Source organism: Python bivittatus, unplaced genomic scaffold (assembly GCF_059951505.1).
Source record: "Python bivittatus isolate LINGU-HERP-01145 unplaced genomic scaffold, Pbiv_v1 ctg000020_np1212, whole genome shotgun sequence".
Classification (NCBI taxonomy): Eukaryota; Metazoa; Chordata; class Lepidosauria; order Squamata; family Pythonidae; genus Python; species Python bivittatus.
Genome location: NW_028277030.1, coordinates 16770437 through 16785623, shown reverse-complemented (window position 1 = coordinate 16785623; position 15187 = coordinate 16770437).

Here is a 15187-nt window from a genome sequence, read left to right as displayed (position 1 = left end):
TCCCCTCCTGATGATGCACAGAGTGGTGCTGCTATTGTGTGAAAATAGCAGCTCATGCCCACCAACAAGGAGGCTGTTCCATTTTGGACCCTGCAGTTATACATACATCTAGCTTTCAGTGGGCTTTACTCCCAGGAAATAAGTATAGGAGTGCAACTACCTGTAGTATCCTTTTGATTTTTTAAAACAGGACCTCAGTCAACTCAATGTGGTGTGAGGTGGCAGTGGGAAGATGTCCTTGTAGGGATGAGCAAAGAATGCAGGGAGTGTATGCCAAGAGCATATAATCCCAGCAGGGTCACCCAAGGCATGAAAGTAACCCCAGCTGCGCAGCTAAGGCAAGCAGGCACCTGTATCTGACATCAGCAATCTAGGAATCTTTAGTGATGATGGCAAAGGCATAATTTCATACTATACAGGAAAAGGCAGTGCTAAACCACCCCTGTATTTTACCAAGAAAATCACATGGGTAGACAATATAAAGTAACTGACAGTATAGTGCCTAGATGGTGGGATATCTTTCTCTATTGAGAAAGAGCTGAGGGTCTTTTGGAGTACTAAGGGTGTTTATGAAGTGACTAGATTAAAGCCTTCAGGATGTCTAGTTGCTTACGTTTCCATTCAGGAAAAGAAAATCCAAAGCTGCAAAGGCAGAATTACAGTGGGAACATGGAACGTAAGACGTATGAGCCTGAGCAAGCTCAACATAATGAAAGATGAAACGAATCAACTACACATTGAATCTTGGATTGAAATGGACCATAACTTTCAGTTAGAAGATCATACTGTTTGCTACTCAGGACACAAAAAACAAAGAAGGAATCATGTTGCTCTCATAGTCAGGAAGGATATAGCAAGGACAGTATTTGGATACAATGCAGTAAATGACCAAATAATATTGATTGGACTTCATGGACAACCCAATTATCCAAGTTTGTGCTCCAACCTCTCATGCAGAAGAGGAGGTTGACAAATTTTATGGTCAAGTTTAATCTGAAATCAACTGAACATGCAAGCAATATATGCTACTTGTGGTTGGAGGCTGGAATGCAACCATTTGGAGCATTAAGGAAGAAAATGTAGTTAAACTGTATGGCCAAGAAACTGAAATGAATCAGAAGAATGACTTACCAATTTCTGCCAATCCAATTTTTTCTTCTTTGCTAATATAGTCTTCCAACAATAAAAACAATGCCAATATTCATGGACATCACCAAATGACATACACAACAATCAAATTGACTATATTATTGGTACAGGAGCTCAATTATAACAGCAAAAATATGGCCAGCGGCTGACTGGGGAACAGATCATTAACTGCTCATGTGCAAGTTCCGTGTTAAAGCAGAAGAAGGAAGCCAACCAGGTTCCACGATACGATCTTGACCAGATGCCCACCATTTTCAATTGTGTTGAAGTACTGGCTTGTTGATAGAGAACCAAAGGAACTATGGAATGAAATTAAAGAAGATGTCAAGGATGAATGTAAAAAGAGACTGCTAAAGATCAAGAAACATAAGAAAGCAAACTGGGTGTCTGAACAAATGCCAAGAAGAGAAGAAAAGCCAAAGCCAAGAAACAGAAAGATCTCAGACAGAACTTAACAAAGAATTCCAGAGAGCTATTAGAAGGGATAAGAGGCAGTATTACAACAACATCTGTAAAGACATCAAAAATAGAAATAGACATGGAACAACAAGGAAAGACTTCCAAAAGATCTCTGAACTCAGAAGGATGTTCCAACTCCAACTATGCAGAGGAACATCAGTGGACATACAGTATAGTAACTGATTCAAAGAAGATCAAAGATGGAAGGAGTACAGTATACTGAAATATTGAGATGTCAGCATCCAAGATACAGTACCTACCTACAAGAGTTTCTAATACTAGAAGATGGAGTTAAACCAGTCCTCCAGTTTTTACCAAGTTGGTTTTAAAATTGGAGGAATAAACATAAATAAGCTGTGCTATTCTGATAATAGTACTCTGATAGCTGAAAATGCAAATGATCTGGAAGCTGTAGTAATGAAAGTCAAGAAGCACAGTGAAAAGATGGGCCTAAGGTTAATTATAAAGACCCAACTAATGATAACAAATAGAGCAATCAGCTTAACAAGTGATAATGAAGTTACTGAAGTGGTGGACAGCTTCTAACTTTTAGAATTGACTATCAATAAAGGAACCAACATTCAAGAAATACACCACGGACCAGCACTTGGTAGAGTAGCAAAGAAGGCCTTGGAAAAGATATTCAGATGCCATGATATACCTATACCTACAAAGCTCAGGATTGTGCAGGCAGTGTTTTTTCCTGTGACACTCTAGGGGAAGTAAAAGTTGGACTGAAGAAGCAGTATAGAAAGAGTATTGATGCTTTTGAACTTTAGTGTTGGAAAAGACTCCTGAGAATACCATGGATAGACAAGAAAACAAACACATGGATCATAGAATGAATCAACCCAAAGCTCTCACTTGAGACACAAATGATCAGGTTCCAATTATCTTATTTTGGACATATCACGTGAAGACCTAGCTCGCTTGAGAAGTCTATAATGCTGGGAAAGGTAGAAGGAGAGTGAAGAAGACAACCAGCAGCAAGATGGAAGGACTTGACTCCAGCAGCAGTGGGTGCACTTTTGGAAGGACCAGATTTGGGACAGATTGTCCTGGAGAAAAATCTATGTTGCTACCTAGAATCAATACCAACTTGATGGTACATAATCATCAACTACCTTAGCTAACATGAATACAATTTTCCATATGGATAAGATTTTTTTGTTGTATGGAGCACTAAATGCTTCACAAAGCCTATGACATTATTGCCTCCTCTGTTTAAGAAAACAAGGTATGCAAACCCCAGGTGGTCTCCAAGCTACTTTTGCATAATCCATGTGTTAGGGAGAATCCCAGCATTGTTGTTGTTTAATGTGCATGGAAATCTTACACGTTCATGTCTAGCAGTGACTACAGTTTAAGAAGTAATTGGTTATTTTAGCTTCACATGCTTCTATTTATTTTATCAGTTGTTCTCCAATGAGTGATATATTTTTCTTTGGTTGATTCAAAACAGTGTTTTCTCAAGCTGGAGCTATAATCCAAAAACAAAACAAGCAAAGACACGACTGCACTATGGGGAGGCGAATTAGCTGGCATAGCAAGAGGAGGTTTTGAGATCAGCTATGGTGTCAACCTCTAAATTGGCCGTATATTTTTCCCTGGCTGAGTATAGGATTTGGCATTTTAAGAAGTCTCTCTATATCTGGAAACTGCTGAATAAGGACAAGATGAGAATGCAGCTGAAAACACCAGGACTGCAGGCTTTATAGAAATGGGAGGGACGTTATGAGACAGGTGCTCCCTTTGGAAAGGAAAGCTGCAGACGCAACAGCAACAACACCTATTAGGAGGCTAGGTTGCTGAGCTTAAAAAGTTATTGCAAGAGATCTTAAAATCTTTTTTAAAATCTTAATCTTAAAAAGGGTTTGCAATTATGCTGTTAGAGAGCTGAGATACTTTGGTTTGTCTCCAGAAAATTTAACAGAATACTTCTAGTCTCTGTTGCCTTCTGGTCGTCACTTTTATAAACAGCAGCTTCATTACTCCAGCTGTTGTCTAGAGTGGCACACAAGTACTGCTTTGTTTACATTTCGAATGATCCCCCCACCCCCCAAAAAATCATTGGCATGCTTTGTTAAGAGCCCAGCGGTTCAGGTTATGTAATAGCTCCTTCCAGACTTGATATAATGTGAAAACTACCAACACAGACAGAAGACGCTGCCTTAGTCTGAGTTAGACCATTGGGCCATATGGGTGTCTCCTTTGAGTGGCAACAGCTTCCCAGGTCCTCTGGGAAGGATTTTCCCATCACTTGCTATCTGTTCATTGAAGTGGAGATGGTCAGGGTTGAACCAGGGGGACCTTTTTCATGTAAAGCATGCATATAATCATTGAGCTACACCTTTCCTGAAATGCACACTCTAGTAGTTTCAAGCTGAGACAGTGCCATAAATTAGGACATAAATGTGTTTGGTGGGAAAGGTCACCTAAGGATACCAGGCTTTGTTGAACAAAGAAGATAGTATGAATGAACAACCAACATTCAATTATTTTTAGCTTGGTTTTCAGAATGTTTGGTTCTTGAAGCTTACATGTCCCTTGTGAATCTGCATAGTCTCTTGCAAAAGCCGTTTGGGGCATGTCTCAAACTTCCAGAATCTGAATGCGTTGCATATTGCTGACCCCAGGCCAAATGCGGCTGCTTTAGCATTGCACTGAAGTGTAGCCTTCACTTGATTATGACCTTTCAAGGGCAGCTTTAGAGGGATGGTAAAAGTATGGCTTTTCTTTGCTCTTGGTTTTAAAAATAATGAGTCTGTAACTTACTCTGTGGCTTGTGAAAGATTGATGATGACGTTGGTAATTATTCATTTCCTCGCTTTTAAGTGCTTGGACATTGTAAATGCATCATTGTCACTTAGCAACTGAGCTTGCTGATTTATAACTCTATAGATTAAATGAAGACAGCTATTTCAGGAGAGAAAAATATGAAGGTGCTGATGTGCATTTGTGATAAAAAGCCGGATGGCACAAAACATTAGACTCCATACCAGGGGTAGGTCCCTAGGAGGAAGATGATTAATTAGTTCTGAAGAAAGATAACATCTCTAATGGATCACATCCTCCCAGTTTGTTTTTTGGAATTTCTATTTATTGTACGGTGGGTGGCAGGATTTGGCCATACATGACACTAGGTCTGATTAACTTAGTTGAAATAGGCTCAGCTTTTCTAAGTGCTTTATTTCTACTAACATTGGTGTTCCCTTCCTGCAGTCATCTTTATTCCTTGTTGTTGTTGTTGTTTAGTCGTTAAGTCGTGTCCGACTCTTCGTGACCTCATGAACCATATTGCGCCAGGCCTTCCTGTCCTTCACTGCCTCCCTGAGTTTGCTCTTAGTACAATAGAATTCCTTTAGAAGAAAGATAATTTCTCTAATGGATCAAAGTCTGTGGATGAAATACAACATGCATATTTGCCAACATAAAAAACAACATCTGCAGGACACTCTCAGGCAGCCCACAAGTGTCCTTAAAACTTCCAGTGCAAATTGGTGGGGTAGGGTAGGGTAGGGTAGGGTAGGGAAGGGAAGGGAAGGGAAGGGAAGGGAAGGGAAGGGAAGTCCTCTTGTTTGAGCAGTTTGAACAATAAATATCCAGTGTTGGACATTTATTATGCTAGTCCCCTCAGAGTGAGATGTATAATAGATGCAGGATTTCAAGTGGGGTTCAAAATCTAGGGTGGTTGCTTTTATGTTTCACTGATATAGTTATAAATGCATCAGGCTTTAGTTTTGGCAGAAGCGTATAAAATAAATAGCTTGTTATTGTCTTTCCTTATCGCGCATACTATATGAGCAGAGAAATGGCATTTTAATTTAAGTGCAGCAAGCTCAATATAAAACTGATGGATTTTCCTCTGATCTAGTTCTTGATTTAAAACAAATAATGGGCATAGACTATGCTAATGAATAAACACAGGCAGGAGAGAAATCTCAGTGCATGTAGCATTATTGCAGGCCTGTTTCTTGCCCCTTCTATTTTTGAGTGAATGACCTGAGGGCTTTAAAAGGAAAGAAAGCAGATTCATGGAGGGTAAGTCTAGCAGGGGCTATTAAGGCATGACAAACTGCAGAGCAACAATGAGAAAGGAATATTTTCTTCATGCCCTGATTGTGGACTTCCCAGAACAACTGGTAGGCCACTGTAGAAAGCAGTAGAATAGACAAGATGGACCACTGTTTTCATTCAGATTGAATACTTAGATTTAATCTAGATCAAAGGTTCCCCCATAAGCTGCACTTTGCTCCCTTGACAAGGTGGAGCACCACAGATGAATCATCAGGAGAATTGTCATGTTACCAGAAGTTCTGCCAAAATGTTGAATGTTTTTTTTTTCCTTTGGAGGGAATATGTTAAAGGTGGGATGGGAGTAGGAGTCCATTACACTTAGCGAGCACGGAGTTGGTGAAAGCTGACATATTTATTATATTGCCTGAAAATCATAGAGGAGAAAACACTTCTCCTATCTGGAATACCAAAGCAGTCTGTGCTGGGCAACCATGTTTGGTTGTCATCTAAGGAACAGCAACTTTAAGGAATAGCAAGTGGAAGGATGCTATTGTATCCTTCCACTTGCTGGCCTCTTCTAATTTTGGCTACATTTTTTTTTCTTTTTTTGAGAAACCTTTAAGAAAATTATTGTTCTTCTTTGCAGGACTTAGGTTCATCTGTGGTACAGATTACATTGTAGTCTTAGCATAGACCAAATACATAACATTTTTTTCAGCCAAGGGTTGCATTTGGCCTTTAGTAGTAGGCTGGGGTTGAAGTCCCAGAACTAATAGGTAAGGCCAGGACAACAACTCAGTTTCTTTCATTACATTTCTGTCTACTCAAAATGAAATGCCATTATTATGTGTACTTGTCTGCCATCTCTTTAATAACTTTCTCCTTTGATCACATTAAAAATCACAATGTGGCAATGACTTTTCGAATGCTTAGCAAAGAGAGGCCAACACAGGGTTTTTTATGAAGGTACATCGCATTACAGACTCTCATTCTATATAGATTGCATGTTGCAGATGAAGCTGTTTCATCTGAAGAAAACTTTGCCAACCTTAGACTTCCTTTCATCCCTGCTTGCTTGCTTGCTTCTTTCTTTCTTTCTTTCTTTCTTTCTTTCTTTCTTTCTTTCTTTCTTTCTTTCTTTCTTTCTTTCTTTCTTTCTTTCTTTCTTTCTTTTTCCTTGTTTTGTTACTTCTGCTGACACAATGTTCTCCATTTCCTCCTCCTGCTTTTCCCCTCATCGCTCCTCTGTACTCAACACTCGTACTCGTAATTTAATCTCTCAGTCAATGTCTTGCTTTAATCAAGTCTCTGTCATGCCAATTATATCACACTTCTTCTCTGCCACATGTGCTTCTAATTCAGCCACATTATTAATGCTCAGCTAGCATTTCTATAAAATGCCTTTCAGGACTAATCTTTTCTTGGCCAAGGCTGATGCCCCATTCCTTCATTTTTCTGCTCCTCCTCCTATGTGCATGGATCTTCTCTTAAAGAGGCCACTTGTGAACACTCTTATTGGGTAGGTAGATGTAATTCTCAGCAAATAATGGATACACCCCCTTTACCTGGATGGGACAGGCCCATACTGCATCTATCAATCGAATCATTGCATTGGAAGGGGTACAGTCAGACCACCCTCTCCAACTCTTTGTTCAGTGCAGAATTCAAATTAAATCATCCCTAATAGTTGGTTGTCCTTCCTCTGCTCCAGTGAAGAGTTCAACACCCCTTTTTGCTTTAGTGAGTACAGTGAGGAGGTAACAGCACAGCATAACACAACTAAAGGTTCTAAGTGTTCTTAGAATATTTTCTTTCAGAACAGGCTCTTAGCCCTGCAGGAGCAGAGCCAGTACTCTTTGCCTTTTCTGATCCTGATTTCTTCTTATTTAAACAGCCCTTCTTGTTGCGTTCCTGCTTGCAAGGCATGATCATCTTCTAAATGCCTGATTTGGTCCCTTGGGGTCTCATCCCCCCCCCCTTTTTGGAAGGTCTAGAATTCCTGCAGATCCCTTCCTATCTCTACAGTTCAGAAGGCCAGAGTGCTCCTCAGCTAAGCATAGGAGTTGTGAAAGTGTTACTCTTATTGGACCTAGGTGTGTTATACTTACTCTTATCGGGCACATATTTCTACAGATCTGTGTGTTTTCCCAATTACCATTGACATACAGAGGAGTGATGATTGGTAGAGCAGCTCCAGATTAGCAGTTTCCGATGTTGTGTTCCAAATGGTCCCAGGCTTTATCCTTACAGCAAAAAAGGAAGGATTTTGGAGAATGGAGAAGAATCACTATCAAAGAAAGAGCTCCTTATTGCTCTGGCCTTTTGCTCTGCAGTGAGCTTAGGGCAAGCGGAAAATGGAAGTGAAAAGTAGCAATGGAAAATCTTCACGTAGCCAAAGGGGTTGCTGGCTAGCAGTCTTCTCCCCCTCTTAGTTCTGGAGCAGTTTCACAGACACTGCAGCTAAGCCAGCAATAAATCAATGCAACTCTGATATATCTAATGTTATATCAAGCAGAACCAAAAGTATTTCTGAAGTGGGACAAAGATCCTGTGTAGAAATGTTATTAGGCATCTGTTCCTTTGTGTAGCATCATGTTGGGGAAGGGAAGGAGAGATAATGGTGCTGTTCTGGAAATGCCCAGCCTATTCAATGACCCAGCAGGATGGGTCATGCCCTTCAGCACATTTCTCAGCACTGTCTATCCCAGTTGCTGAGCCAGCCATCATCCTATAACCTAGGCCTCCAAGTATATGGAGAAACCAAAGATAGGCATTGACTACACGCAATCTCAAACCGAATTAAGCTGATATAGATGGATTTAGGAGATGTTCAAGCAAAGCAAAGTTCCTTTGAAACAAACTATTACACAGATGTACCTTCCCAAAGATTTGCTAGTGATTCCATATTTGGAGTGAAATAAAGCTACATATCTGGTCCACCATTAGAAGGCAGCAAAGTGACTCTAACTCCTTGCTACTATCTAGGCGTCATTTGGATTCTTGGAGTCCTGATAGCCCTATACTAGAATGAAACAGGGTGTATTTGTGGAAAATTAATATGTTTCTCCCCTGACTCTCTGTATAATGAAAATGCTGGGATGAGAATTGGAGGAAGGGAAGGAAAAGAGGGTTGTCATTTTGTGACTGAGAGCTCTAGTTTCTACTTAACAGCGAATTATTTTAGCAGAACTCTCCATTTAGTCCTTTGGGGAAGGAATATTGAACTAGTGTGAATGTTCTGGAATGTTGTAGATTTGGTTGGAGCACAATAAATGTGGTTGTTCTCCTGACATGACACCCCCTCCCCCAGAGGCAGACGTCAACATTTTAGGTAGAATCTCTGGGATCAGGAAGATGGCTGCTTGGATGATGCTAGATATTGAAGGCCTACCCTTTTCTGCTACTGCTTGCTTCACGTTTATCATATTTGACTCTCATACTAGCCGGTTGTTCTCACTCTATGACAGTGTTGTCCAAACTTGGCCACTTTAAGATATGTGAACTTCAACTCCCAGAATTCTCTAGCCAGCCATGCTAGCTGGGGAATTCTGGGAGTTGAAGTCCACTCATCTTAAAGTGGCCAAGTTTGGACAACACTGCTCTATGAGCTGAAGAATGTTGCGTGTCATCAGGCTTGAAAAGGTAAAGGTGACTTGGTATAGCTCAGGTACTCATTTCTTGGGTAAAAGAGATAGGTTTTACATACACATCCATTACTTTTATTTGATTATTATTTATCAAAGAATGTATGTACCCTATCCTTAAGAAAGAATGCTATCTCCTGTAATTGAACAAACTGCAAAGGCCTGCATTCCAAGCTTGAACAGTTCTTAAGTGACTTCTGAGAAATGGTTATGAAGCATGAGATTTAATTCTGTTTGATCTTACAAACTGTAAAAATAAACAAAACTAGACAAAACCACTGTCAGTTGCCATGAATGTGTGGATGTGTGTTTTTAGCACTCTCCCTGACGTTGTACGGAACATAGATTTATTGGGGGAGGGGGTGTTTCCCATTAATCATTTGAGTTCTTGCTTTGAACTTTGAGTAATAATTGCAGAAAATAAAATCATGGGTTGGTTTCGTGGTTCCTCTGGGGGAGCACTGCATTTAATCCATAGCATCATCAGGAGAAGAAGAAAACAAAACAAAGGATCATGCTAGCTCAGCTAAGGACCTGGGTAGTGCCAACTGGATTACATAATACTAGATGAGTTGAACAAAGATTCTGATGTGCATACTGACCACGTGTACTGACATTCAGGGTGGGAAGGCTGATGCAGTGGCAGACCAGAGAAGGAGGTTTGGTTTATGGGCAAGGATGGGCATTTGTGGGGAGGAAGGAGGCCAAGAAGATAAAATGATAAAACATGTATGATGAAGTTGCATGGTGATGTTGCATGGATGCCTGCATCCCAATGTCATGACGTACGCTGTGTCACTCTGATAACACTTCTAGATTCTGCAGATGCTTCTGGACTAGAGGCTCTCCCATATGGAAGCCTTGTCTCCTATGCAGATACCAGCTGGAAATGAAGCCAGCTTATGAAATCCCTGTCTGGATTTCAAGCTTTGCAAATGAAGCTGGCCAAGTCTTTTGCTCGGATGGTGGTTACCACAGCTCCCAATGGGTGGATTCCCCCTGCTTCTTCTCCCCTCCCATCCTTTCCAGGAAAGCAAGGGCCAATGGCTTTCCTTTCTGTGGGCGGGTCTTTGAGGACACATGGTTTCCATTGGCATGAACCAATAACATCTAGCAGTCAGAATGATAGGGTTGGAAGGGACTGCAGAGGTCATCTAGTCCAGTGTTCCTCAACCTTGGCAGCTTGAAGATGTGTAGACTTCAACTCCCAGAAGGCTGGCTGGGGAATTCTGGAAGTTGAAGTCCACACATCTTCAAGCTGCCAAGAACACTGCTCTAGTCCAAACCCCACTCAGTGCTGGAGTTGTACCAGTGGAAAAATGCACACATCGCCACCATTTCCCCATTCTTACTGCCCCTTGAGATGGAAGGGGAAATTGGCCAACTCTTGCCAATCTGACTTCCAATTATCCCAAATGGACAACTGTTGCAAGGCAACATTGGCAACAGGTGGCTGCATCCCACAGAAACATGCAAAATGGTGTTACAATGTAGAAAAAAGCACTGCCTCACTGCTTGGATACAGGATTTGTTTTTTTAAAAAAAATAAGGAAAAATTAAGGAAATTTAAACGGACCACTGGTAGACTGGTTAAAAAACAAAAACCCATTGTTTCACCCCAATGGGGATGACAGTTTTACCATGTGAAGTTTCCTTCTGCAATGGGGACAGGCAGCTTGACAGCCCAGGATGAAATGGACATGAAGGGACCAGAAGGGAAAGAGCATGCTTGCCACCACACCCACTAGCCAGTCAGAGCCAGGGCATTGCCTGTAACAAAATGAAGCTCAGCAGATGGGGATTTGGCCCAGCTTGTGCTGGCAGAAATGGGGAAGCTCTAGTTTTGACATGGAACTGATGGGAGGAGGTGTGTTCACACTGGCCTGGGGTGAGTTGAGGGTGACATCAGGCATTCCTGTCCTCAAGACACAAGTAGTCCTTATACCAGGCAAACAGGATGGGTGGATGCAGTAATTTGGGGTAAAGTCAAATAAGTCCCATTATTCCTTTTAGAAAGACTACAGTAAGAGTTGGGTGTTGGGTCAGACCCTCCCCCACAAAAAGAGAGACAAACTTACTGAAACATGGCTCTTCCAAGGTTTCCCTTGATTGTCTTCAGGAAGTAAGCTACTTTTGATCCTTGCCACAGAAATCTTTGAATGTGCTTGGGTTTGAGTTCTGAAATTCTGTCTATGGATTCCCAGTCATAGGTTGCCATGTGGTTCCTTGATGGACATATATTTATTTCATCGTGTTTCAAGATGCACTTTGCAGAAGTTCTGTTATTCTACATGTGAGAAAACTTTTAATACTGCTAAACTCTTTCCTCCTGCATTAAAATAGGGTAGGAACCGATGTCCATCTAGTTTATAATGTTTTAAAGTTTTGTACCACCTCCCCCAGTTCTACTATATTAGGTGGTGGAGACTAAACCTGTGGAGGAGTATCACAAGCCAAACATGAACTGAGTCACTGAGCTACAGCCCCACTGACAATATATAGGCAGTATGGAGGGCATAGATGGGTACCAAGCCATGCTAGTTAACAGCCTGCTGCCTCTTGACAATATAGTTGGCAATACAGAATGTGTGACTGAAGTAACAACAGACTTATCTGTATATTTGAAATCCTAATGCCATGTTGCATTTGCAATTTTGTACAAGTTAGCAAAATTTCTCTGTGCATTGGTGAATTAGTGTAATTGTTGGCAGATGTGAGTTTTCGATTAGTATTCCCCAAGGACTCACCATTTCAAGGGTTCCTCTGAAACCCAGCTAGAACACATAGCTGAGAGCTGGGAGAAGAAAGGTTGTTAATGGGAGCTGACAGGAGGGGGTGACTTTCCTGGCCCTTGGAAGAAGCCAAAATCTGTAATACTTTTTAATGCCTCCTCAGCACACACGCACACACACACACATGCACACGCACTCTGGCAAACATCCTAGCTGTTTCTTGTGAAATGATACTGCTTTGACAACTTCTCTTACAACTTGATCTCCAGATGTTAGGCTGATTTCATATAGATGCCACAATGGTATTTTTAATAGTTGAGGATTAGTGTTGAATTTACTTTCTGTCACTCTACTATTCTACGACTTTGCTGTTTATGTAAAGATACATCTCATATAATGAGAGCCACAAAAGGTAGTGGCCCGGCAGATTTCCAGCAGCAAGCCCCTGGATAGCAGGTTATCATGTGAGCCAAGATTGAATGATGCAGTCTTGCTGGCAGGCAACCCTGCTAGTTTTCATAGAGTGAGAAGTTGCACTCCTGGATTTTTTTTTTCATTTATTTTGCTTTATGTTATTTCTTTAAAGCTGCATGATAACAGATGTTTTATGGTGGCTCACAAATAAAGATCACATCAAAATACAATATAAAAGTAACAATAAACATGAAGCACTCAAGCATTTAAATTAAGAGACTCAAGTTAAAAATTCCCTGAAATTATTTAAATGGTTTAGTAGGAATAGAGATCCGTATAATATAGGTAGTCCTTGTTTAGCAACTGTTCACAAATACAACAATAATAAACAGTAATAAAAAAATCATTTCCAACCAATGCATGCCTTTAGGGCAACAAAGGCCTTCAGTGTGAAACTGATTAAGGTCTAGTCAGTTTCAGGCAGCAACTGCCAGCCCCAGGAGGGTTCTATTCAACTAATTAAGGTCACAGAGCTGAGCTTGTTAATGTTTATGTTTTTATATGAGTCTGCCCCTAGCCTTCCTCCCTTTTTTTTTAAAAAAAAAACACTGCCTGATATATGCCTGGAAAAGATTTAAATGTATATTAGGCCCTGATCCCATTGCTGGGATTTTTGCAGATTCTTCTCCCGTTCAACATTTCAGTTTCCTTTGGTATCATAAAGTATCTGAGTGTGAAGCAAAAGTCTTCTCTGAATGTTTTAAGAGGCTGAAAGAAGACTTTTGGCTGTTTGGTGTCCTTGGAAGTAGTTCTTCGATTCTCAGTTTCAGAAGAGGCAAACTGAAGAAGCAGCTAGATGAAACAAGTAGCATATCAGAAAGAACATATAATAAAAGTCAAAAGCCAACTTCCAACTCTCAGGAAGACGATTTCTCAAGATTTAGCTCTATGCATGTATATAAACCAGGAATATGTTCTACTTTGAATGAGCCTAATAATAAATTAAAACCCTCTCGGGGAGATGGGCAGCATACAAATTTAATAAATAAATGTATGTATGTATGTATGTTGAATTCTAGTACATGACACTAGAGATGTGCACTGAATTTGGATGTATTCCATATTTTAAAAGTACAGCTTTGTATCAAACCCGTTTCTGTATAAGGCAAACATGGATCCCTAAGAACAGCCCAAAGTGAGCCAAGAAGCTTAAACAGTCATTCAGTATTTTAAATCTATGGTCACAATGTGCTGCTCCAGAAAGATGGAATTTCCTTCAAGTCCCAGTAATTTCATAGACACATCCAAGTCATTTTCTTGGCATCAAGAAAGTGATTTATCATGATCTTCTTCAGCAATGGTTGTCTTCCTCGGTTAACCTATGACCCTGAAAGTCTCTGGAATCTCCCATCCAAGTATCAACCAGGCCTCCCTCTGCTTAACTTCTGGATTCAGAGAAGGCCCGCTGCTCCATGCAACCTTATTAGAAAATAAGAGAAAAGGTGTTTACACTTTAATTTTCCTTCCCTCCTCCTGGAAAATACACTCAAGGGTTTAATAGAGTTTCATACTGGGTATTCACTGTACATGTTTTAAGAATCGGTTCAGTGTTCTAGAGAAACAAAATTCAGCCTTGTGTACAGAAGTCAGACCAATTTCACTGAAGAGTCCCTCCTCAAATTTGGGGGTCTATCAAACACAGAACCACATAGTTGGAAGTGGACATTTAGGGCAACCCCTTGCCCAGTGAAGGAATCTGAATTAAAATATCCCAGCCTCTGCTTGAACACATCCACTGAAGGGGAGCCAACAACCTCATCTGGGGTAGAAGAACTGTTTCTCTTCAGCTGCACAATACTGGGATCTGATTGTTGATCCTTTAGCAGGAAAATAATTGGTAGGCAAATCTATGGCACTTTTGAAATGAAGCACTTATAATTCTTCTCCCGTTTTGTTTTCACGTTTAGCTAAATAAGTCTACTAAGTAAAACTAATCTTTTAGTTAGTATTTGTTGACTCATGATGATTCCAAAAACCAGCATGAACATGACAAGCAGGGGCATTGGGGGTGGGGGTGGGGGGAGTCAGAAAAAAGGCAAGATGATTGCCACCCTGCTGCCCTCTAACCCCTTTTTATATGCCCGTGTAAAAAGGGGGCAGATCTTCAATTGCCCAGTCACAGTGAACACCTTGACTTTTTTGACCCTCCCTGCCAACCCCACTAGTGACCTGTGGAAAGAAAAGTTTTGCTGCCACTCATCTTCAAATAGTGTCCACTTCCAGACTCATACAAATAAGTACCATGCCCCGTACAAGCAGAGAAAGTTTGGCAGAATATGTATGGAATTTCTGTGAATCTTTTTTTTAACTGAATAATATGTAGGATTTTTGTTTTAAAGAAAAGGTTCATACTGTGAAAAGATATGAAGGAAATAATGCATGCAAATACCATTTTTTCCCCTGTCGGATTGCTTTACAGACAGTAAGGAAATAGTAAAATGTTAAGCCAATGAAGTTGAGAAGAAGTGTAACATAATGATGGAAGAGCATAATAAATAATCTTAAGAAAATGAAACTAGGTGAAGAATAGTGCAGACCTTTTGTATTCCTCAGGGCATCTCTTGGAAAGGACTCAGTTCATAAATTATCTCTGCTAGGCCTGGCTTGCATCAGTGCAATGCGCATTCTGTGGTTATCTACCTGGAATCAGCTTGAGATGCGGACCTTCTCTTTTATTGTTCAATAGTTTTTGTTGTAAATAGTTCCATATGC